General features: G+C 46.1%; 1 long non-coding RNA gene across 1 annotated transcript in view; it reads left to right on the forward strand.

The window, feature by feature from the left end:
* Positions 1 to 22,227, forward strand: part of LOC136792824 (uncharacterized) — a 57,887-nt gene extending 35,660 nt beyond the window's left edge. The window contains exon 4 of the long non-coding RNA XR_010837296.1: positions 21,516 to 22,227. This is a non-coding gene — a long non-coding RNA (uncharacterized lncRNA). The remainder of the gene's footprint in view (positions 1 to 21,515) is intronic.
* Positions 22,228 to 23,684: the final 1,457 nt, after the last annotated feature.

Raw genomic sequence — 23,684 nt, forward strand, 5'->3', positions numbered from 1 at the left:
ACACGCACACACACGAATGCACACACATCACTTTATGATGTTTTCTTAAATCTAGACAACAAATATCCTTTTATGGTACATATGGAGACCACTCTGTTACTTACCTTGATTCTATCAATAGAGACCAATTAAGTTAATGCATCCTCTGGCAAGTCTTAATTCCTAGAAGATCATATTTTACTGAACTTCTTACATTCACTTTCATCTCTGCTAAGTTGGAATGAAAGTGAAATCCATTATGGATATTACAAGCAGGGCTGCTTTTGCACAGGCAAGAATGTTCTCTCACTTTCAGTTTCCCCACAAATAGAGATGGTTCTTTGCTAGGGTAGGGACTTAAGATGCCACCTGCTAGAGACCATGGCAAGTGGTGTGCCCTTGAAGTTCAAGGACTCTTATCTACTCCTACTCTAATTTTCATACCACCAGGGTGGGGACCGCATTCCCGGAGTCTCTGATGTATGGCAGGTCTTGGGCATTGATGCTTTGGTGTCTGAAATCTCCACAGGTGATTCTAATTACAGCCAGGGTTGAGAGTCACTGATATAGAACATAGACCAGGAGCATGAAGCTAAGAAAAATGACAGGCTTTAAACAGATTAGGAAGGAATATCAAAGTCTTTCATAGAAATTTGGACCTTGGTCTTTAGGGAATAGGGAGACGTTGCATTTTTTTAATTCAGGGAATTATAGGACTATGTATTTTTTGAAAAAAAAAACAGGTCACAGTGGACTGAGAGTAGGGACAAGAATACAGTTAAGGCCACTGCAGAGGTGACAGCAGACGAGGATCTGCACTACACTGGTATCTCAGAGGGAGGGAGAGTGGGTCACAGGGGGAGCCCTCTGAAATGATGCAATGTGGCTGTCACAGAGGGGGGAGGTCTGGGGACTCACTGGGTAGTTCTGTCAGCAGCTGGCTATTAAATAGAATTGATAGGCTTTGGTCACTAACAGGAATGAGGAAACGAGTAGGAATCAGGGTTGACCTGAGGGTGATTGCAGAGACGATGATGCCTCCTTCAAAAGCAGAGAGGATCCTGGGGCTGAGCTGGATTCTGCAGAGCTGGGGGCTGTGTGCCGGCGGGGCTGGGAGGCCAAGCTCCACTTGGTAGATACAATTACAACCTGGAGTTCGAGTGAGAGCTCTGAGCTAGACGCGGTCCAGGTTCGAGGATGTGTAAGTGACCACGGGAGCCACGTGGATGAATGAGGACATGCTAGAAGAATGGGTTGAGTTTCAAAAGAAGGGGTCTAAGAAGAGAGCCCTGGCGGATCAAAGTACAAGAAGGGGCGAGGAAGTAAACAAACAAAGACATGAGAACCTACGTCCAAGGAGGCAGACGTGGGTCCGGAGGGCCCGCGCTGGACACTCCCGGAGAAGAGGATGGGTGTCGGTGGAAGCCGTCTGCTTAGACTTGGATGCGCACAGAACGCGACCTGGGATCTGCACAAATGCAGGTCGGATCCTACACGTCTGGGGACTGAGTCTGCATTTCTCACGGGCTCCGCGCGATGGTCCTGCCACCAGCCCCCGAGCAGCAGGGACCCAGAGACTTGCACTGGCTGGGGGTTGAGAAAAGGAGCCAGATGGAAGTTCCACTAGCGCAGAGGGTTTGAGAAGCATGTTCGGTTGGATTCAACAACAAACTAAAGGCCAGTGACTTGAGAATGGGAGGTTGAAAGCAGGGAACGGGGTGCGTGGATGTGAAGAGTCTTGTCCAGGGAAGGTTTGCTCTAAGACCAAGGGCAAGCCTGCATGTTTGCCACTAGAAGGAAAGTAGCCTTTCCTTCAGGGAAGAGGAAAGTAGCACTTCCTTCAGGGAAGAGGAAGTGATTAAAGACCCAGAGACCAGCCCACAGGATGAGTATAATCAAGAAAGCAGAACATACAGGTGTTGACGATGATGGAGAGAAACTGGAGCCTTCAGACCTTCCTCGTGGGAATGTACGTGGTCCAGCCACTGCGGCAAACAGTCTGGCTGCTTCTCAAAAAGGGAAACAGAGAATTACCATGCTATCCAGTTACCGCATCAGAGGCATGTCCCAGAGGAGGTACAAGCAGGGACTCAAAGAGATCCCTGTCCACCCATGTGTGTAGCAGCATTACTCACACTGAGCGTAAGACAGAAGCAGCCCAAGTGTCCATCAACAGGTGAACAGATCAACAACACGTGCTCCCTCCCTGTAGTGAAATATTACTCAGTCATAAAAAGGAATGAAGTTCTGAGATGCTACAACATAGATGGACCTTGAAAGCCTTATGCTGAATCGTTAGGCAGACACAAAAGAACAAGTACTGTATGCTTCCACTCAGGTGAGGTCCCTAGAGTCCTCATATTCATAGAGACAGAAAGTAGGATGGTGGTTGCCAGGGGCTGGGGGAGGGGTGGGTAGGGAGTTACAGTTGAAAGGGACAGAGGTTCGGTTTTACAAGATAAAAAGGGTCCCGGAAATGGATCGTTGCCCGGCAATGTGAGTGTACCTCACGCCACTGAACTGTGGAGTCAAAATGGTTAAAATTTCACGTTATATATATTTTACCACATTCAAAAATAGCTTAAGAAAAGAAAAAATTATCCTCTTTAAAAAGAAAAATCAAGAGACCCAGCAAAGCCCCGGAGGACGTGACTGGTAGAGGTGGCGTGAGGGTAAGAAAAGCCAGAGCACAGTTGTGGCAGCGTCTCCGGGGGAGCGAGGGAGAGATGGGTGTGTGGAGATCAGCTAGGAGGTGAGCTTTCTGGCAGTGAAAGAGGTCAGGGTGTGAGGGTCACGCTTTCTGGCAGAGAAAAAGCCACTTGGATCTTGAGGTGGTAGGTTTGGAGTTAGGCTTGTGGGGTGAGGGAGAGCTGGGAGTCTGAACGGATGAGCCCGGGAGGCGTTGGGCTGCACCCCGCGTCCTGGCCCCGAAGCTAGCGGGCAGTGCCTGGCAGGGTGCGTAGCCGGAACTGGCAGACCCAGGGTGCCCCGGTGGGGTGTTTGGTATCAGGTGGGATCTGCAGAAAAATGGAAGGCTGGACCCAGGCTCGCATGCTGAGACGGGCTGTGGGAACAGGGAGGCTCCCAGAAATGGACCGAGCTACCTAAGAGGTTCCCAGCAGGAGCAGCGGCCAACTTACAGCCCAGTTAGCTTACCGGTGAAAGGCAGAGGTGAGCTCACAAAGACAGGTGGGCGGCCGCTTAGCTACAGCAGGGAGGGGCTTCCAAGCAGGATCAGGAGCTGGGGGCTTCGGGGACCACCTGAGTCTCCACTGAAGCTGGTTCCTCCCCGCCTCCCAGACTGACGTTGGGAACTGGGGCCAGAGCCCATGGGGAGGGGGGCCCCTGGATCACCCGCGAGTCGGTGGGGAGGGGTCTGTAGGGCTAAAGACCTAGCTCAAGCCCTGTGTCTGCCTCATGGACCAAGGTAGTTTTTTTCTCCCTCTAACTGGCCTGAACCAACCCTAACTTTCAGGAGAATGGCTTCCTTCAACTTCCCTTCCCACAAGCCACCCGGGGTCATGTTAGTGTCTGACTGCGCACCTGGTGGTAAATTTACATTCCTTATCTTAGTGCTCTGCGGGGGAGAAGTACAAGATGGGTCTCACTGGGCTAAAATCAAGATGCTGGCAGGGCTGCGCTCGTTGGCTTGTGGCCCCTGTCATCCCCGAGGCCAGCGACGGCCAGTGGAGCCTGGCTCACAGGGCATCTCTGCGACCCTGAATCCCTCACGATCACACTGGGCCCACCTGGGTGATCCAGGATTCTCCCCATCTCAAGGTCAGCTGATCAGCAACTTTATTCCATTTGCAACATAACTTACGACCGTGTTCTGGAGACAGACGGAGACATCTTTGGGACCCATTACTCTGTCTATCACAAAAGGATGTATTATTTCCTAAGGAAAAAAATTGGTCTTTCCAAATGTCCACAGGTCTGAAAAGCCATTTTAGTATACTAATTTATGGTAAAAGCCTATACATTCTTTTGATTGGCTAAAAACTAAGGAATGGACACTTTACTTACCATGAGAATTCAAAGTGAAATAAAAGCAGCACTAAAACAGGGGAACGATGGATAATTTGGGTTGGATATTAACTATTCAAATTCAGTTAGAGCCAAATCAGATAGGCTCCTAATATCTTCAGGAAAAGACAGATAATAAAAAAGCTAAACTTGAATATTATAGGAATGTGTCTTAACACGCCATTGTGGTTTTTAACTTCTATCAGCTAGGTAATGAATAAACAGAATATTAGGAATTTAGATAATAAGCTTAATCAATAATTAACTTTCATATATACATACATCCATTTACACAAATAGTGTAATTGCCATGGCAGCACAGTGATTTATTTAATATTTGATCTTTTCAGATCTATTGTGGGTACATTCAGTTCCACAAAATCACATGATAACTCCCTGTTGGGAGATAGACTTTTAGTTGTAATAACTCCTAGCACTGCATTTCTTAGGAAGAATAGTGTAGAGCCACTTAAGTGTGAGAATGCTGAATTAAACAAAATTAATCCTTTCTTTACTGAAGACTTGCTTAGAGCCTTTGATATACCCATTTTCATTGTAAATCTTACAGAGGGGCTTCTGGTCTGCGTCATTTCCAAAGCTTCTTTGAAGACAAAGCCCATCTTGTAGAGTGAAAACTCTAAGGTATTAAGCAATCAACATTTTTCACAGGTAAGAATATGTGGGGTAGCCTGAAATATATGAGATACAGAGAGAGAAAGAGAAAGATATATGCAACTCATACATGAAATATATGAGATACAGATACAGAGAGAGAAAGATATATGCAACTCATACATGAAATATATGAGATACAGATATATATAGAGAGAAAGATATATGCAACTCATACATGAAATATATGAGATACAGATATATATAGAGAGAAAGATATATGCAACTCATACATGAAATATATGAGATACAGATATATATAGAGAGAAAGATATATGCAACTCATACATGAAATATATGAGATACAGATATATATAGAGAGAAAGATATATGCAACTCATACATGAATGGAATTTATATATGAGTGGAATTTTTCTATAAGTATATTACTTATACTTATGACTTATGTAATATATATATAAAGAAATACCTACAGGAAATTTTACCAAAAGTGAAAAAATGCAAATGCAGGCGTTTCCAGGATGTAATTAAATGTAAGCGCTGATGACATAATCCTACAATGATAAGTCTCCTCTAGACTCTGAGCTTATTATCATGTTATAAAGGTACAGATCACAGGTAAACCAAGGATGCATTTATTGAACAGAAGGATGTAAAGCTAGTAACATGGTCTCAATTAATATTTGTTGAGAAAATGGACTAATAAATGAATAAATTAAAATTAAAATTTAGCTAGGGAAGATAAACTACGTAAAGCCTTATTAGTCAGGGTTCTCCAGAGGAACCAGCAGGATGGGTGGATGGATAGATAGATGATAGATAGATAGATAGAGATTTATTGTGAGGAATTGGCCAAGTAATTGTGGCGGTTGAGAAGTCCCACCATCTGCCATCTGCAAGCTGGAGACCCCAGGAGACCCCAAGTGTAATTCAGTCCAGGTCAAAAGGCTTGAGAACCAGGAGAGCAGGAATCCCAGTCTGAGGGCTGGAGACAGATATCCCCGAGCACACACAGGCGGGCAGGCAGGAAAGGGAGCAAAGTCCTCCGTCCTGCACCTTTTGTTCTATTGAGGCCCTCAATGGATTGGATGATGCCCCCTCCCCTCCAACTAGGGGAGGGCAATTTACTGAGTCACCAATTCAAATGCTAATCTCATCTAGAAATGCGCTCCTCAGACCCACCCAGAAAGAACCGTAATCTGGCCACCCCACCTCCAGTGGAGTTGACACATAAAATGACCCTTCACAAAAGAATCTGGTAGCATGTTGGTCTGTGAAGAACTAATCCAACAAGATGGAAGAGTGTAGTGAAGAGGACAGCTTAATCTTTGTGAGTGACCTGGGACGTGGTCACAGTCTTGAAAGGCTACGGAATTCAGATAATTCTATGGAAACAGATAAAAGAGCAAACACAGGGCTGAGAAAAGTAAGTAGATCCACTTCATTGCAGTAAGCATCATCTACTTCATATTTATAGCTTTGACTAGGTGTGTTACCATTTGACGCACTTTATATATACAATCACTTAATTTTCACCGTAAGTTTGTAAGACAATGCGGTTACACCCCCTTTACCTGTGAGGAAACTGAGGCACGTAGAGGTTATTTTGGTGTCACAACCTGTAAGTGATGGAGCCAAATTCATACTTTTAACCATCATGTCATATGACCTCTGAACTAGATTTTACATTTTGGAAAGAAGAAGGAGATGGGGTTGGATAATAAGGTGAGTCCAAGTAATGGATGGACTTGACAGTTAGGCAGAGGAAATGAAATATGGCTGTCCAGGTGGTACGGATCCATTATGCTCTCTTCGGAACAGAGTGCCCTGATTACACCTTGATTAAGGAAGATAACTGTAGACACATGCAAGGTGGTTGCAAGAGGAGAAATGGCCTGAGAATCAGCGGGAAACAATGGAGGCAAGAGCTGGTTAGAGGGGATGTGATGGAAAGGAAATGTCTAACCTGTGGTCAATTTGGGGAGAAGAAGTAATAGCAGTTGTTGGCAGAGAAAGAAGCAAATGAAAGAAGTGTAGATCAGACACTTGCATCAAGGTTTCCAGCCTGGGTGCTGCGTTGATGAGAAGCCCACTGCATTATGGTATGTCATAGAACAGTTTTCTCCCCTTCATTCCCAAAAGGGATAAGGACGTGAAATATAATCGGGAGAACCGTCTAAACTCCTTCTTGGTTATATTTCTCAGCCAGTTCTACAAGTCCCATCTCAAGCATCTCAAGCTGCAGCTGATATATTTGAACTCGGGATTATAGAGGCAAACTCTGAAACGCTGACCATCGAGAGGCAAAGCTCTCCAAGGGGTGGGGGAGGGAACACTCACTGACCACATCCTTTGATTTCAGATAGTAGATTTATTTTTAATACGCAGAAAGTGGCAAGTCTAATCTTCTAAGTTGGAAGGCGACCCATACTTCCCTTTCTACTTAATCTTGTTTATCCTCAACTCTGAGCTACTGCTTTCTTAATGCTTCCTGCTTTAGACTTCCTTACAGAATATCACACTGATATAGCCTGACCTTCAGATGACTCATTTCACTTGAAAAACTGGTTCTAAGCAGTACACATACTTCACAAGTTACTATGGGCAATAACAAGCTCTAGGGGATTCCATTCCACATTTATTTATTGAGCATGTCTGCAGAGATCCATGCAAAATACTGACGAGGTGACCCAAAAATGCTTTCAACAAGGGTTGCATATTTTAGGATCTGGCATTCCAGTGAGTCAGGCAGGGAAGGGCACAGGACACTATGCACAGAAGAGAAATGGAGAAATGGGAGAGGATCTCAGAGAAGGGACAAACTCTGGGACCCTGAAGGGCTTCAGGAAAGTTTTCAGAGAAGATGCTAAGAGGGAACTGAAGCAAAAAGAATAAATAGTGTTTGGTGAGGAGGGGCCAGGGTTCCACGCTGATGGCCCAGCCTAAAGTCGTGACGGTGAGGGGTTATGCTAAACATTCGGTGGCTGTGCACACAGTGTATGGGGTGATGAGGCGGGGTACAAGGCTAGGGCTTGGTCACGGGGCCTCAGATGTCACGGTAACATGTTTGGACTTTATTATGTAGGTCCTATGAAGCCACTTGAAGGAGTGACGGGGGTGATTGGACTTTACAAACAATCTTATTTGCAGAGGTGAGATTAGAGGCAAGAAGGCCAGTTAAGAGTCTGTTGGCATTGAGCTTGGCAGTCCTTTCTGCGAAGGACCAATGAGAGCCTGACTGAAGAGAGTGAAGGCACTGGCAGAGAGAGAAAGGATGAATGGGAGGACATAGGACAGAAAGGAGAGGTCACCTTTACAGTACCTAAAACGCTTCTGCACTCCTCTACAAGGAAGAGCAGGTCTACCTCCATTCTAGACTCCCCAGGGATTTGAGGGTATCAGATGAACAGCAAATTTACTGTTCACAGGTTGGCTGCCACTTGGCTTGACTGATAACATGTCCCACTAATAGAGCTCGTCTTTTTGCTGATGGCTACATAAGTGTTCAGAACTTTAAAGTTCTTTGACTTCTTCTCCAGGAAGCCAATGGAGTGAGTCAAGGACCACAAGTGTTCTTAATTGCACCCAAAATTAAATTAGCAGTCACCAACCAACAAAAGAGGGATATGATTTTTTTGTAAGAGTCCATAAACACCTACTGAAACTGAAAATATGCTTGGCCATAAAATATGTCTCAAAAAATTTCAAAACATTGAAATGGTAAAGATTGCGTTATGCGGCCACATTGGAAATAACATTAGAAATAACCTAGAAATTAATAAAAAAAATATAGCCAGGAATGCCAAATACTGGGAATTAAGTAATACACTGAAAGAAAACCTATGAGTTAAACAAGCAGTCTCAAAGGGAGTTAGAAAATATTTTTTACTAAATCTTAATGAAAATAAAAATACAATATAATGAAACTTGTGAGGTGAAGTGAAAACTGTACTTAGAAGGAAATTTATAGCCTCAAAATTATATATTACAAAAGAAGAAAGGCTAAATTTTTTTTTTTTTTTTTTTTTTTTTTTTTTGCGGTATGCGGGCCTCTCACTGTTGTGGCCTCTCCCGTCGCGGAGCACAGGCTCCGGACGCGCAGGCTCGGCGGCCACGGCTCACGGGCCCAGCCGCTCCGCGGCACGTGGGATCCTCCCGGACCAGGGCACGAACCCGCGTCTCCCGCATCGGCAGGCGGACTCTCAACCACTGCGCCACCAGGGAAGCCCAAGGCTAAATATTAAATAATCCCTGTAAATGATCACGGAGTTTGAAAACCTAAACCCATTAAACACAAAGGGAATAGAAATAATAGAGATAAGAGTAGAAATTAATGAATAAAACCCAGATATACAATAGAGATGACAGATAAGTCAAAAATGTTTTTCTTGTAGGAGTAGTAAAATTGTCAGGTTCCTGACAAGATTTATAGAATGAGAGAGAGAAAGAGAGAAGACAAATACTACCAAAATTAAGAATATCACTAAAAAAGGAAAATCACAACTTTACAGACGTTGAAAAGATGGCAAGGGATATTATATATAACCCTATACCAGTAAATTTAAAAATTTATATAAAAAGGGTAAATTCCTAAAAGAACGCAGCTTACCAAAATGAAGACAAAAATAAATAGAAAATTTGAGGAGCCCTATATCTTGCAAATAAATTTATTAATTAAAAACCTTTATTCCCCACCCCCATACAGGTATCCAGGCCACATGGCTTCACTGCTAAAAATTTCCAAACTTTTAAGGAAGAAAAAACACTAACCTTATAAAGACTATTTCAGGTCATAGAGATATAGGGAGTACTTCTCAACTTTTAATGAAATCAGCATAATCATAATGACAGATTTGATGAGAGCATTACAAAAAAAGGAAATTATAAGCTATCACTTTCATATAGATGCAAAAACCCTGAACAAAATACTAGAAAACTGAGTCAGTCAATATATGACATATGTAATCCATCAAACCAAGCTGAGATTTATTCTTGGAATACAAGGTTGATGTAAGATTCAAGAATTGATCATTGTAATTCCCTATATTAAGAAAAAGCAGATCATCCTAACAGATACAAATAAATTGTTTGATAAAATTCAACATGCATGTATGATTTTAAAGTCACTAGGAATAAAAAGAAATTTCTTTCATCTGATAAAGGTGATCTACAGCATAACCTGTATAAAACATCTTTTTTCATTGTAATGTACTGAAATATTTCTCCCCAAGATTAGTAATGAGAAAGCATGCCTGCCATCACCACTTCTACTGAATAGTTGTTCTTGAGTTCCTAGCCAACGTTTTAAGAAAAGAAAATGTATGAGGATTTGAAAAGAAGATATAAAAATGTATTTATTCACAGACAACATGATAATACGTACAGAAAATCCAAAAAGGTCCACAGACTAGCTACAAAAATGAATTTGCCAATTTAGCAATTTCACTGATGAGTTCACATGCAAAAATCTATTTTATTTCTATATAAAAGCAATAAACAAACAGGATATCATATAAAATATAATAGCATCAAAAATACAGCAACTAGGAATTAATCTAACAGAAGTAATTAAGCTGAAAATTTTATAGAAATAAATCAAAGAATACCTAAATAAGTAAAAGGATATACTGTGTTCATGGAAGGAGAGACTGAAAGTCATCAGTGATTTGATCTATAGACTCAACACAACCTCAATCAAAATACCATCAGTTGTTTCAAAAATGTGAATATCCAAGATAATCTCAAAAAAGAATAACAAAATTTGAAAACTTGTCCTAGAAGATATGAAGGTTTTTATTACACCGTTTTTGAAATAGTGTATTAAGGTCACAAGGATAAACAGGTAAACTAAAAGAAAACCTGGGAAAAGGTCCATCCATATGCATTCACTTAATATAAGTTTAAGGTGAAACAGTAATATAGTGGGGAAAGGATGATCTCTTCAATAAATGCTACAGAATTAATGGAGTGTCCATGTTTTACAAATCCATTGTGACTCCTACCTCATAATATACACAAAATAAATTCCAGGTGGGTTGTGGATGTAAACATGAAATGTAAAGTATCTTTATGACCTTGGAGTAGGCAAAATTTTAAAAATAGAATGCAAAATGTGCTACCCAGAAAGGGGGGAAAAGATAAAACTCTCCTTCATTAAAATTAAGAACTTCTCTTCATGAAAATATACTATTAAGAACTTGGAAATGCAAACTCCAAAGTTGCCACCGAAGAGTTTGCAATACATATATCTAACAAGAGAGTTGTCAGGATAAATGAAGAATTCCTGCTTATGTATAAGAAAAAAAAAAAAAAAGAATACTATAAAAAAAAAGAAGCCTGGACTTGAAATGGTACTTCACAGAAGAGTCTATCCAAGTAGCCAATAGCATATGAGAATATGAGAAGATGCTCAAACTCAGCAGGGAAATGAAAATAAAATTAAGTAACGGTACATATTCACCAGAATTGCAACAGTCATGAAAAATAGAAAAGAAAAAAGACAAGGAAAGAAGTAGAGATGGAGGGTGAGAGAACAGAAGAAAGCAAGCAAGAAGAAGGGAAAAGGAAGCGAAAGAAAGAAAACATTTGGAATGAGTGTTGGTGAGCCCACAGAACTGAAACTCTCATAGAAAATGGTAGTATTTTCTACAACTCGACATATGCACACTTTACAATTCAGCAATTCTACTCCTTAGCAGATGTTCACCCCAAATGCATACAAATGTGCACCAAAGTCTTAAACGAAAATATTTCCAGCAATATTATTTGTGGTAGTCCCAAACTGCACACACATATTATGACCTTCAGTAGTAAAATGACAAATAAATTGTGATGTATTCGTACAAGGGAATACTGTCTAGCAATGAAAACAAATGAAACGTCGCTACACCCAGCAGAATGGACAAATTGCATAACACAATACTAAGGAAAAATGTCAGACACACAATAGTACGTATTATATAATTCTATGTCTATAAATTTCAAGATCAGCAAACTAACCTGTGTTGATAGAAATAAGGGGAGCGGTGCCTTTGGGAAGGTGGTGAGTTGTGGCTGGGAGAGGGGCCTCTTGGGTGCCAGTCATGTTCTGTGTCTTATTCTGGATGGTGGTTCACAGGTGTGTCCACTTTGGGAAAGTTACCAGTTTGTACACTTACTATACGTGCACTGGTCTGAATGTATGTTTCACTTCAATAAAAATGTATATAGATATATATAAACAGACAAGAAAAGGATTGTGGATACAAAGCAGGTTGCTAAATCTATCATCTAATTTTCATCTATCTCTCGATCATCTATCTACCCATCCATCATCTATAAATTTATATTGGTTTCCTGGAGCTGCCATAACAAAATACACAGACTGCGGTGCCTAAACAGTAGAAACTCACTGTCTTTCGGTCTGGAGGCCAGACGTCTGAGATCAAGGTGTGGGCAGGGTTGGTTCCCTCTGAGGCTGTGAGAGAAAATCTGTTCCTCTCCCAAAGTTTCTGGTGGCTGGCAGGTGATCTTTGACGGTCCTTGGCTTGTAGACATCTCCCCGGTCCCCGCCTTCACCTTCACATGACATTCTCCGTGTATGTGCTTCTGTGTCCAAATTTCCCCTTTTTGTAAGTCATAGTCAGATGGAACTAAAGCACACCCGAATGACCTCATCTTAATTTGACTACATCTGCAAAGACCCTATTTCCAAATAAGTCACATTCTGAGGTACTGGGGGTTAGGATTTCAAAATATGAATCAGGGGGGAATATAATTCAACCAATAACACTATTTGTGTCTACACACACACACACACACACACACACACGCACACACACGCACACATACACACACACATACACACACATACACACACACACACACACACACACACACACTCCAGCAAGCACATAAGAAGGGCCATAAAATATTTGCAGTCCTTTAGTAAAATCCTGCCTTTTGATCAAAGCTTGTTCTTGGAAAATACAATTTTATTCTAATACCTAGTGGCAAACTTTTATAGTTCAGTTCAAAGTACATCTATATTTTGTATTTAACACATAACCTGGGACAATAGAAAAAAAGTGAAGCCACGATAATTGAGCCCCAGATGTATGACTAAAACATGGAAAGTGGTCCAACAACCTTTTAAAGCAGAACCGTTGGTCCTTCACCAAACATTACACAGCGGAGGAAACGGTGTCACCGGGAGTAATGACAACTAGATTCGTTTGCTGTTTCAGACTTACTTATACAGAGACATGTCAGCTTCTGTTAAAAACTAAGCCGACATCGTTAGAATGAAAGCTACGGGAGTTGTAGGCAGTGGAATTTCTGATTAGAGTGTGCCGCCCAGCTGGATGCGGGGCTCATGGGCGGGCAGAACCGAAAGCTCTTGTCCCCGGCTGGCGGCCACGCCCACGGTCACGGCGCCGCCGGTACCCCCGCTAAGGGGCGTGGGCCGAGATGGGCAGCACTGACCCTACCCAGCTCTGCACAGAGCACCCCTGCGAGCCTGCGCTATGAACCTTGAGTCGGGACTCTGCGCCGACAGAAGCCAGGGCGGCAGCGTTGCACGTCTGTGTGCTGCTCTGCAGGGTTGCGGGGAGCAAAGTCCTCCCATGGAGGCCACTTGTGTTGATGCCCAGGAACATCTCCGGGTTTCGTAAGGCGACTTAATTATCCTCCATTGAAACCACATCGGGCAGATAAGGTGAGTGACTCACCTGCCCCAGGTGCCCGTGAGGTGCAAATGGGACAGTTCCTGCCCCGCGCTTAGCACAACTCTTGGCACGGAGAAAGGGCGCAACACACGCAGCTTAGTTACTAGAAGGGTTTTACTGTTATTACTTCCCCAAGATCACATGGCTCATAAAATTCTGAGAGAGAGATTGACCTTAGGTCATGTGGCTTCAAAGTACCTTGATTGACTCAGAACGTTAAAAAAATATAATGATAATAAGATGGGAGCAACGGGGCAACGACTTCGTGCTGATTGATGTCAGCCAGCTGGATTGGCTGTCATGTGACTGTCTGTCTAAGACGGACGAGGAGAAGAACTAGCTGTGTCATCATCACTTCCCAGAAAATCCCAGCCTGGAGTAGCGGCCCCGGAGACGCAGAACGAGGGCCCGGCTAACAGCGTTCCCAGCTGCCAGGCAGGCTCACGGCACGGAGCAGACACCTGGCCTGGCCGCCTGGCTACCTGGAGGCCGAGGAAAACACCCTTCCTTCCAGAACTCTCTCTCCTCCTTCCCGGAGGCAGACGCAGACAACAGCAGCCTCCCTCCCAGCGGAGAGAGAAAGGCCGCGTTCCCGGGAACAGCACAGAACAGCCCCTCGAAACATAATCAGGCATCAGCCGTGAGGACACCATGTGCGGTACCCGGCCCAGGAGGCGAGGACCAGCCGGGAGGAGAGGACGCGGCCTGCGGAGTCGCTCTGTCACCTCTCTGGCCGAGCACGCCCAGGACGCGAGGAGGAGAGAGCGTGCCTTCTCGAGTTGCAGGCGCCCGCTTGTTGCCAGGCAACGAGGGCAGCCCGCGGCCCAGACAAAAGGCGGCCGGGCATCCTCGGGTGCGGCTCGCATACAAAGGAGGGCAGGTGCGGGGCCCGGCCCGGGAGGAGGGGCTGCGCTCACAAAGGCGCCGCCCTTCTCCCCCAGCGCCTGCGGGCCCCCCCCTGGGCTCCCAGAGGAGAAACGGGAAGCCCTGAGAAACTGCAGAAACCAGACGAGAAGCAGACCCGGAATCTGAAAGGAGTGGACCGGAGTGTCAGAGGGAGAGGGGCGACACTGAGTAGAAAGACATGGGCTCTGTTTACCGGGGAGGCCCTCTCGTGAAGGACGGACTGATAACCGCCAGTCGTGTAGCTACGATCGTTAATAAAAATGATGCAGCAACAGCATCCATCCGCCATGGGGGCAGCGCCGGCATCTCTCAGGGGACGCGCTGGCCTTCCCACATCTGTGTCCCTCGCCCCCGGGGTGCAGACGCCCCAGAGGATGGACGCCCGGGAGGAAGGGACAGGGAACCCTTTCTCTCTCCTAACGCGGCTACTGGTCAGCACCCGGGTTGGCGCCAGAGCTGTCACTTCACCTCTGGGCCGCATCTCCCCCGTCCCACACCAGACCACACGGAACCCCCTCGCGGGCTTCTTACGACGGTTACGCAAGTGCATACTGGCACAGATTCTTTTTTTAACATTTATTTTATGGAGGTAGAGTGGATTTACACTCGTGTGTTCATTTCTGCCGTGCGGCCAAGTGACTCGGTTATACATATTCATGCACTCTTTTTCATGTTCTTTTCCACGATGGTTTATCCCAGGATACTGACTACGGGTCCCCGTGCTCTACAGCAGGACCTTGTGGTTTATCCATCCTCTTTATAATAGTTTGCACCTGCTGACCCCGCGCTCCCAGTCCACTCCCCTACCCCACTCAGCACAAATTCTCACCACCGCGCCCGTGTGCTCTAACTGCCGGGCCGGCCCTCGTTGAAAAGACAGGAGGCCCCCACCCAAACCTCCAGGACAGAACCTTGGGGCCCGGACCTAGGAAAGTTGGTTTAGAGAGTTTCTCCACGAGAGTCTGGGTGGAGCTACCTCGTGACACTCATGGTAGAAGCGTTAGGTCACGTAATTTGACGGTCTCTCCACCCGTCACTCACGGCCTTAGAACTAGGACTGCTCTCATCGCCCCCAGTCATCTCTGCGATGGCCTTGCCACCTACCCGTCTGCCCGCTGGCCTCAGCTTCCCCTCTCTCCCAGGGGCCGTCCAGCACACTGTGGGGACCTGTTCTCGAGTCCCGGGGACACTGTTTCACAGCTGGTGCCCCTGCCTGCATTGCTCTCTGCCTGCGAGGCAGTTCCCTGCTCTTTGCTGGACAAACTCTTCCTCGTGCACAAAACTCTCCGTGATGCCTTGGCCCTGGACCCCTCTCTGGCACGTGCACTCCGTCACAGCTTGTCACCATGGATTGTGTGCACCGATTTCCTCAATTCTGTCATGAAGTACGGCTGGGTTTTCTGCTCTGTGGCCAGGCCCGGGACAGAACAGCTCCCACTTGTGAAGGTGGGAGAGGAGTTCTGACAAATCAAGGGCAAGTACAAGAGCACAACGGGAGATGTGCGTGTCCTGAGAACAGTGTGGAGAGGGACCCGGCCGCCCCTGAGGGGAGCCAGGAAGGGAGGGCTTCCAAGAAGAGAGGAAGCCTCAAATGGGTCCTACGAGTGAAGCAGGGCCTGACCAGGCGAGGTTGGAGGAGGGGGTCCCGGGAAGCCGCTGGTCCCCTCTGGCGGACCCCAGGCCTCTGGAGCACCAACTGTGTTCCCCTGTCCTGTCTTCTCGGCACCTGGGAGCCCTGGAGAAAGGCTAGAGTGAAGCCCGGGCACCACAGCTGCGGCACGTGTGTGACACAGCTTAGAGGGCGGCAGGGGAGAGGGGCTCTTTTAAAAGTCTGTAACTCATCCATTCATCTGTTGATGGACACTTAGGTTGCTTCCATGTCCTGGCTATTGTAAATAGAGCTGCAATGAACATTGTGGTACATGACTCTTTTTGAATTATTCTTTTCTCAGGGTATATGCCCAGTAGTGGGGTTGCTGGGTCATATGGTAGCTCTATTTTTAGTTTTTTAAGGAACCTCCACACTGTTCCCCACAGTGGCTGTATCAATTGACATGCCCACCAACAGTGCAAGAGGGTTCCCTTTTCTCCACACCCTCTCCAGCATTTATTGTTTGTAGATTTTTTGATGATGGCCATTCTGACCGGTGTGACGTGATACCTCATTGTAGTTTTGATTTGCATTTCTCTAATGATTAGTGACGTTGAGCAGCTTTTCATGTGCCTCTTGGCCATCTGTAGGTCTTCTTTGGTGAAATATCTATTTAGGTCTTCTGCCCATTTTTTCGTTGGGTTGTTTGTTTTTTTGATATTGAGCTGCGTGAGCCGTTTGTATATTTTGGAGATTAATCCTTTGTCCGTCGCTTTGTTTGCAAATATTTTCTCCCATTCTGAGGATTGTCTTTTCATCTTGTTTATGGCTTCCTTTGCTGTGCAAAAGCTGCAGGTCAGGAATAGAAACGCAGACATAGAGAACAGACGTGTGGCCACAGCGGGGGAAGGGGAAGGTGGGATGAATTGGGAAATTAGGTTTGACATAAATACACTACCATGTGTAAAACAGAAAGCTAGTGGGAACGTGCTGCAGAGCACAGGGAGATCCGCTGGGTGCTCTGTGGTGACCTAGAGGGGTGGGGTGGTAGGGGAGGGAAGGGGGGGGGAGATGTATACATACAGCTGATCCACTTCATTGTACAGCAGAAACTAACACAACACTGTAAAGCAATTATACTCCAATAAAAAAAATTTTGTAACTCAAGTTCAAAGGTTCTTTCCGCACAAGGGAGCGACTGCTTCTCACCGTGCCGTGATGGCACATGCGTGCTCGGCCTCAGGCATCAGGAAGAAGAGGTGAGTCCACATTCTTCCTCTTTCCACAGAGGTGGAAATAGCAACCTCCCAGATGTTTGTGCTGGTTACTTCTGTAAAACACGAAGGCAGCAATCCTGTATGTGACACACAGTTTTACTTATTGAAGTCTAGTTGACATACATGGTTATATTAGCTTTGGGCGAACAACACAGGAATTCGATATTTTTATAAATTACACTGCATACAAAGTTATCATAAAATATTGACTATGTTCGCTGTGCTGTACATTATAATCCTCGTAACATTTATTTTATACCTAGTAGTCTGTACCTCTTGATCCCCTTCACCTATTTTGCCCCTCTCCTCACCCTGGTCCCTACTGGTAACCACGAGTTGGTTCTGCGTATTTGTCTGTTTCCGTTTTGTTACATTTATTTGGTTATTTTTAGATCCCACCTATAAGTGAAAACATACATCGGCCTTCCTCAGTCTGGCTTATTTTGCGAAGTGTAATACCCTCCAGTCCCATCCACCTTGTCACAAACGGCAAAATCCCATTCTTTGGTATACATTTTAAGTGCTAAAGCACTCTGCAGTTTTATTCCTTGCAGTTATATTTAGAACTGGCTAAATACAGGACATCAGAAACATGTGTGCATGTTTTTTCTTCGTCTTTATTCTGAGCTCAGCAATGTAAATGTGTTCCCTCTTAGCCGGCTACGTCAATTAGCAGCCTTCCTAGGTGAACGCTGTCATGTCCCTGACACACACATCTGCCTAACTGGTCACCAGAGAGAGTGGCGACTCATCCCACGACCCCTCCATCCTCTTTTGTCTCTGCTTCTGTTCCACACGAATGTCTTTTCTCACCGGAAGGTTCGAGCAGCACTCGTGACCTCCGCAGAGGTGAGTGGACATCTGGTGACTTGATTTCCTAGTGACCGGCTGACTTGTCTCTAAATGTGACATGCTCTGCTCAGCCTCTCTGTGGGCACGAGGCAAGAGGGGCTTCAACGTGAGGGAGGCGACGTGCACCAGATCAGGGAGGGCACTGCTGAGGGCAGGTTACTTTTTGAGTCTTACGGGAAAAGCTGGTCGTGCTTGTTCTTTCAAATCATCCCGTGAAGACCCTGCTAAGGTTTCTGTTGCAACAGCCCGAAGGGGGTTAATTTCCAGTCAATGAAAGGTGAGCAGGCTGGAAAGTACAAGACACCTGATCCTGCGGTGTCTGGGGTGCTCGGTCCATTTTAATTGAATCCACTAATTGAATCACCCGCATCCTTCCAAAGGGACACAGAAATGGGGGAAGCAGGTCTCTCTTTAGGTACGTCAGCATCCATCCTTGTGTGTTACCAGAAATCATCGATTTTCTTCCCAGTGAAGAGAGCGGGCGGAGGCCGAAGGTAACCTTCCCTGGAAGTAATAAGTTGTTACAGTTCCGAATAAAGTGGTGCTCCAGGACTCAGTTTTCCAGTAATGTCAGCCAATTCCCTCCCTAACCTTCTTCTCCGAGTGTCTTTTGGTATAAGTCTGCTCTTGCCGTCTTCGTGGGGAGCATTGCAAGGTCCTAACGGGGCAGCCCTGCTCCTCCCCCTGCACCCTGCCCCAGCTCAGACACCCCCAGGTGGAGGGGTGGCGGCACCCAGGGAGGGGCCCACCTCCAACCCCTGACCTCAGGCTCAGATAATCCGTGGTGCCCGAAGGTGGCAATAGGTCAGGGACCCCAGGGATCCAAGGTCACTGAAAAATAAGTCCAAGTGGAAGCTCTATAGAAACGGTGATTTGACTTTGTTTTGTGTTCACTGGGGGGAAAGTTCGGCCCACAGCTTCTTCATTCATCACACGCCAGACACCGAGCTGGGGGGCATGTGGCTGGTGTGAAGCCTTCCCACTAGAACACCTGCTACCAGCATCCACCTCCCAAAGGCCTCCCCACGCCCTGGGAGAGCCTGACCACAGGGGAGCCAGGACTCCGACTGGCTGTGTGATCACGCCACCCGGCCGGCCTGGGGTCACCATCCCCTGTGCCTCTGATCCACGCCTCGCGGTGGCCACATGGGGAAATGCCTTCCTGTCCCTGGATGATTCATTCTTTGTTGGCTGACCCCCCCCCTCCTCTGTCGCGTTTCCACATAAACTATTTGCACACAAATCCCTGTCTCCTGATCTGCGGTGTGTGGGGGGCGGGGGGGCAGTGAAGACACTGCCCTCCAGGCCTTGGTGGCATAGGACAGGAAGGGGACGTGTCCCGTCTCCAACCCCGGTGAGCTGGTGTACGAGAGAGCTGCCAGGGCAGGTGTCCTGCAGGGCGCGCACCTCCGATGGCTGTGTGGCGCTCTCGGGACCTCTGCTCCGAAGCCCTTTCCGGGCTCTGCGTGGGCTGCAGACCCAGCCTGGCCTCTCGCTGCTCCCTCTCCGTCCTGTAGCTCTACCCCTGCTCCGCGCCTCTCTCCATCGTCAAAGATGTGCGCCTCCCCTGCTTGTCTGGGGCTCACCTCCTGCCAGGGCCAGCTAACTGCCGTCACCCTGTCCGCCCATATCTGAGTCCCCGAGACAACGGGAACTTGATCTTGTCCGTCAGCCTGCCGCTGTGGTCCTTTGAGGGGACCCCATGATGCATATGGTCCAGTTGCCATCTTCATCTGCATGTCACTTTGATCCCAAGTGAATTTGTAAGCTTTGCACAGGTCGCAGCCCCATTTTATATTTTCCTGTAGCCTCTAACGGACCTTGACACAGAGCTCTGATTTATTTTGTTTTCATTCGGGAAGAAAGTCCTTCTGACAACAGTTTCACATTTATTCTTCATCAGACAGTCACCTGCTTTCTCAGTAAGTGAGGACCAGATTATCAGGTCTTTTTCTTACCTTCTCATTTCCCTCCCACCATGGAAGTAGGCTGTAAGTTAAGACAGACTTATAAACACACTGTTTTCTGTACCGGGAGGAGTAAAGCGCTTGAAGATGAGGTTTGTGTTTAAACAACAGTATGATCCAAAAGGAGCTGTCTGTCATCCTTCCTTTCAAATCTCTCCCCTACATAGATAAAGCCCGCAGCCACACCTTCGTCACTTAGGGAGTCTCCTAGCCATGTAAAACCCTGACTCTTCACCTATTAAAACTGTTCCAGGCAGCAAGGAGACTGAAGAAATATGACGGATGGGCCCATAGCTGACATTACACCCTGTTACTTAATCAGCAGAAAGGGTTAGACCCAACTAACTCCACATAAATCCGTCTGTGTCTTGGGGCCGAAGGATCAAGGAGCAAAACGTCAGAGGAGACGGATGCGAAGATTGTAACAGGAGAGGGATGGAGGTCATCTCGGTGGAGAACTCTGCTGCTGAATTGCTTCACTTTTTTTTTTTTGCGGTACGCGGGCCTCTCACTGTTGTGGCCCCTCCCGTTGCGGAGCACAGGCTCCGGACGCGCAGGCTCAGCGGCCACGGCTCACGGGCCCAGGCGCCCCGCGGCACGTGGGATCCTCCCGGACCGGGGCACGAACCCGCGTCCCCTGCATCGGCAGGCGGACTCTCAACCACTGCGCCACCAGGGAAGCCCTGGTTTCCATTTGTAAGAATTTGCTCCGGTCTGCTGTCCTAAGACTGTCTAGACAATTTCAAAGTATTACATAATTCCCAGCGGCTGAATATTTTCCTGTTTACTACAGAGTCAGTCTACAAAGGTCACTGATAAAAGAATCTTTTTAACTGGTATGAAAAACATCTCAAACATCCAAGAAACTTAAGAGCTGACCACACCGGTCCTCTAGGATACTAATTCCACCGGTAAAAGAAAAGCAGAACAGGCCTGACTGTCCCTGGTTTCTGGCAAGGTTTGGCCAGGTGTCCAAGCACGAGAGATGGGTTTGTGTTCACACGAGTAAAAGACACAGGACTGTCTGCCCTAGTTAGAACCCGGGGCTGAATTCATGCCTAGGACTCTTCAAAATAACACTTTGGGAATGGATTTAATGGAGACACAGAGTACTTTGGCTAAAAAGAGAAGAAAAAAGAGAAAGGGAGGCAAAGGAGAAGAAAACGGGGAGGGAGAGGAAGGAAGGAGGGGAGGACCGTGCAGATCAGGACGGCTGTTTCCACTTTGGGACACGCCCCAGGATTTGCCCGCAGAAAATCAACAATTGGGTCTCCGATCACAGTGTCACTATTTACGAGCTGTTTTGTCATTTTTGAGCTCGCACACTCTCACCGCTCCAGCCACGGTGCCTGCCCCGCTGTTCCCCAGGGCGAGGGGGCCCTGGGGTGCCTGCCTCGGGAGACGGGGTGCAGAGCGGATGTGCCCACGTGGGAGCCGGGACTAGAGGACAGGCTGGGCCCTCTGTGAGTTTCTGGTCCCCTCTCCACCCCAAATGTTTAAGGAGTGGCACAGCGTCAACAGGTCTTTTTCTAGTCAGGGATACATTTTCTCATCAATGCCATCGTTTTTTATTTTCCAGGTGTAAAAGGAATGTCTGTGAGATTCAGGGGGCCGGACACAAGTCGCCCAGCTGCCTGGTGACTGGCGAATAGTCTCCTTTGGGCGCCGGGTGACCCGCCGCCTGACCTCAGGGCAGCCCATCCCTGCGTCTCTGAGTGAGCTTGGTCAGCCTGGGACATCAGAAGCGGCGTCCTGCCCTCTGACTCTGACGCCGGTCGAGCAGAAGCCATGGCTACTTTGCTATTTGCATTCCGGGACAAGAAAGGATATACATGGACATGTTCCAAACAGAATTTTGAAGAGCCACCAGGGCATGCGTTCTAATTTTTAAAAACCTAAACCTAAGTGTGGGCTAGAGGTTGTTATCCACGCGGTAGCCGAATAAGCCCTGTGTCATGTAGGAGAGGTAAGCAGGGTGGGAGATTTTGATGCAAGAAATCAGTAGCACAGTCATACTTGGGTCTTGAAATGTGTTCTGATTGATGCTTACATGTTTCATCCACGGGGTCATTGTAGAAGAAGTAGAAATACTTTGCCTATAAAACTAAATAAAATGTAATTTTGAGAATTAGATTTCCCTGAAAACAATAACTGTGAATACAAGCAGTATGTGAGACCTCGGAGCCGCAGAATCTCAGAATGATTCCTCGATAAGTAGCCCTGCATTTTGGTCGACGTTTTTGCAAAGTTCATCTGAACTGGCCATGTTAGAAATCAATTATTGACTATAATCTGTGGCTTAAATTTACATGTAGGTTAGAAATCTCCATGAGTCAAATTTTACAATGAATGTGGCGTTATGTTATTATTTATAACACATGTATATTATTATATTAGATCATTATCTGGTGGGCAATAGCGTGGTTAACACGTATATTTCACATGGATATATATTCACTTTTATTTTACATGTAACAAAATTATCAATGATACAAATGCTCCCCAAAATTATGTTAAATTTTGATAATTGTTTAAAATATATATATATATTTATATATTTTTAGAACTGGTATTAGTTAAATAACAAAACTGCTGTGCAACTAACCATTCCATAGTTTTTCCTAATCTCTGTGACCATAATTAAGGCCATGTCATTTACCCACTAGTAACTTGTATGTATTCCACGTTTAATTACACACCAATTATATTTTCTCGTAATGTGCATACTGCAGGCAGGGATTTTTAAAACCTGTTTTAGTCATCGATCACAGTATAAGAAGTTACTCCAAATGTCGTGATTTAATACAGCAATAATCAGTTCTTACCCGCAGAATTCAGGCAGGACACGCTGGGGCTGGCACACCTCCTCCCCATGAAGTCTGGAGCTCATCCAGACACCCCAGCGCAAGGGGCCGGAATCATCGGAGGCCCCAGCTTCATGGGTAAGGGTGGTGGATGCTGGGGCAGGCGTCCGGAACACCCACACCTGGACTCCCCAGGTGGTCTGGGCTCCCTCACAACATGAAGGCTGGATTTCCAGGGCAATCACACAGATTGTGTGATGGCCATATTGTCTCTTCTTACCCAGCCTTAGAAGAGGTGTGGCATCACTTTCACCGATTCTACTGCTTGAGGTAACACAGACATAGGGAAGGGGCACTGGGACCCACCTCTCAATGGCAGCGTATCAACATCTCACGGTACGGAAGTTTGGAGGTTGAAAATACGACTTAGAATGAGTGAAGTCAGACCAGTGGCTCTTTCACATTATTCTCCCCAAGAAAGAGGGACAGGTGTGCTGGCTCCCTGACCAAGGGGAGCTGGTGGGCTCAGCATGGGCTGCCATGCTTACTAAGCATGTACCTTTAGGTATATTTAAATAAAATTCAATTTGAAATAAAGTTCAATTTTTGAATTCAATAAAATTCAAGTAAATCACCTTCCCTCTAATTTAAAATGCTGATTCTCAGGAAAAAAATCTTTGCATCAGTGTTTCCAGTGCTTTAAGGTCTGTTCTTTCTGGTCTTGTTCTTAATTAAGCAAGGATCTCCTCCTCACCTGCACTCACCTTTGAAGTCAAGGCTCAAAATATTACTTTATGTAAAAAATGTTTATGCACTGTAGCTCAATGTCAATCAAGCAATTAGGTATGCCAGGCACAAGGTTAAAATGCCACCTCCCCAAATAGAATATTTCAGAGAATTTTAATCCCAAAAGACATGCATTCAACACTTCCTACGGTGGAGAT

This window comes from Kogia breviceps, chromosome 16 (assembly GCF_026419965.1).
Source record: "Kogia breviceps isolate mKogBre1 chromosome 16, mKogBre1 haplotype 1, whole genome shotgun sequence".
Classification (NCBI taxonomy): Eukaryota; Metazoa; Chordata; class Mammalia; order Artiodactyla; family Physeteridae; genus Kogia; species Kogia breviceps.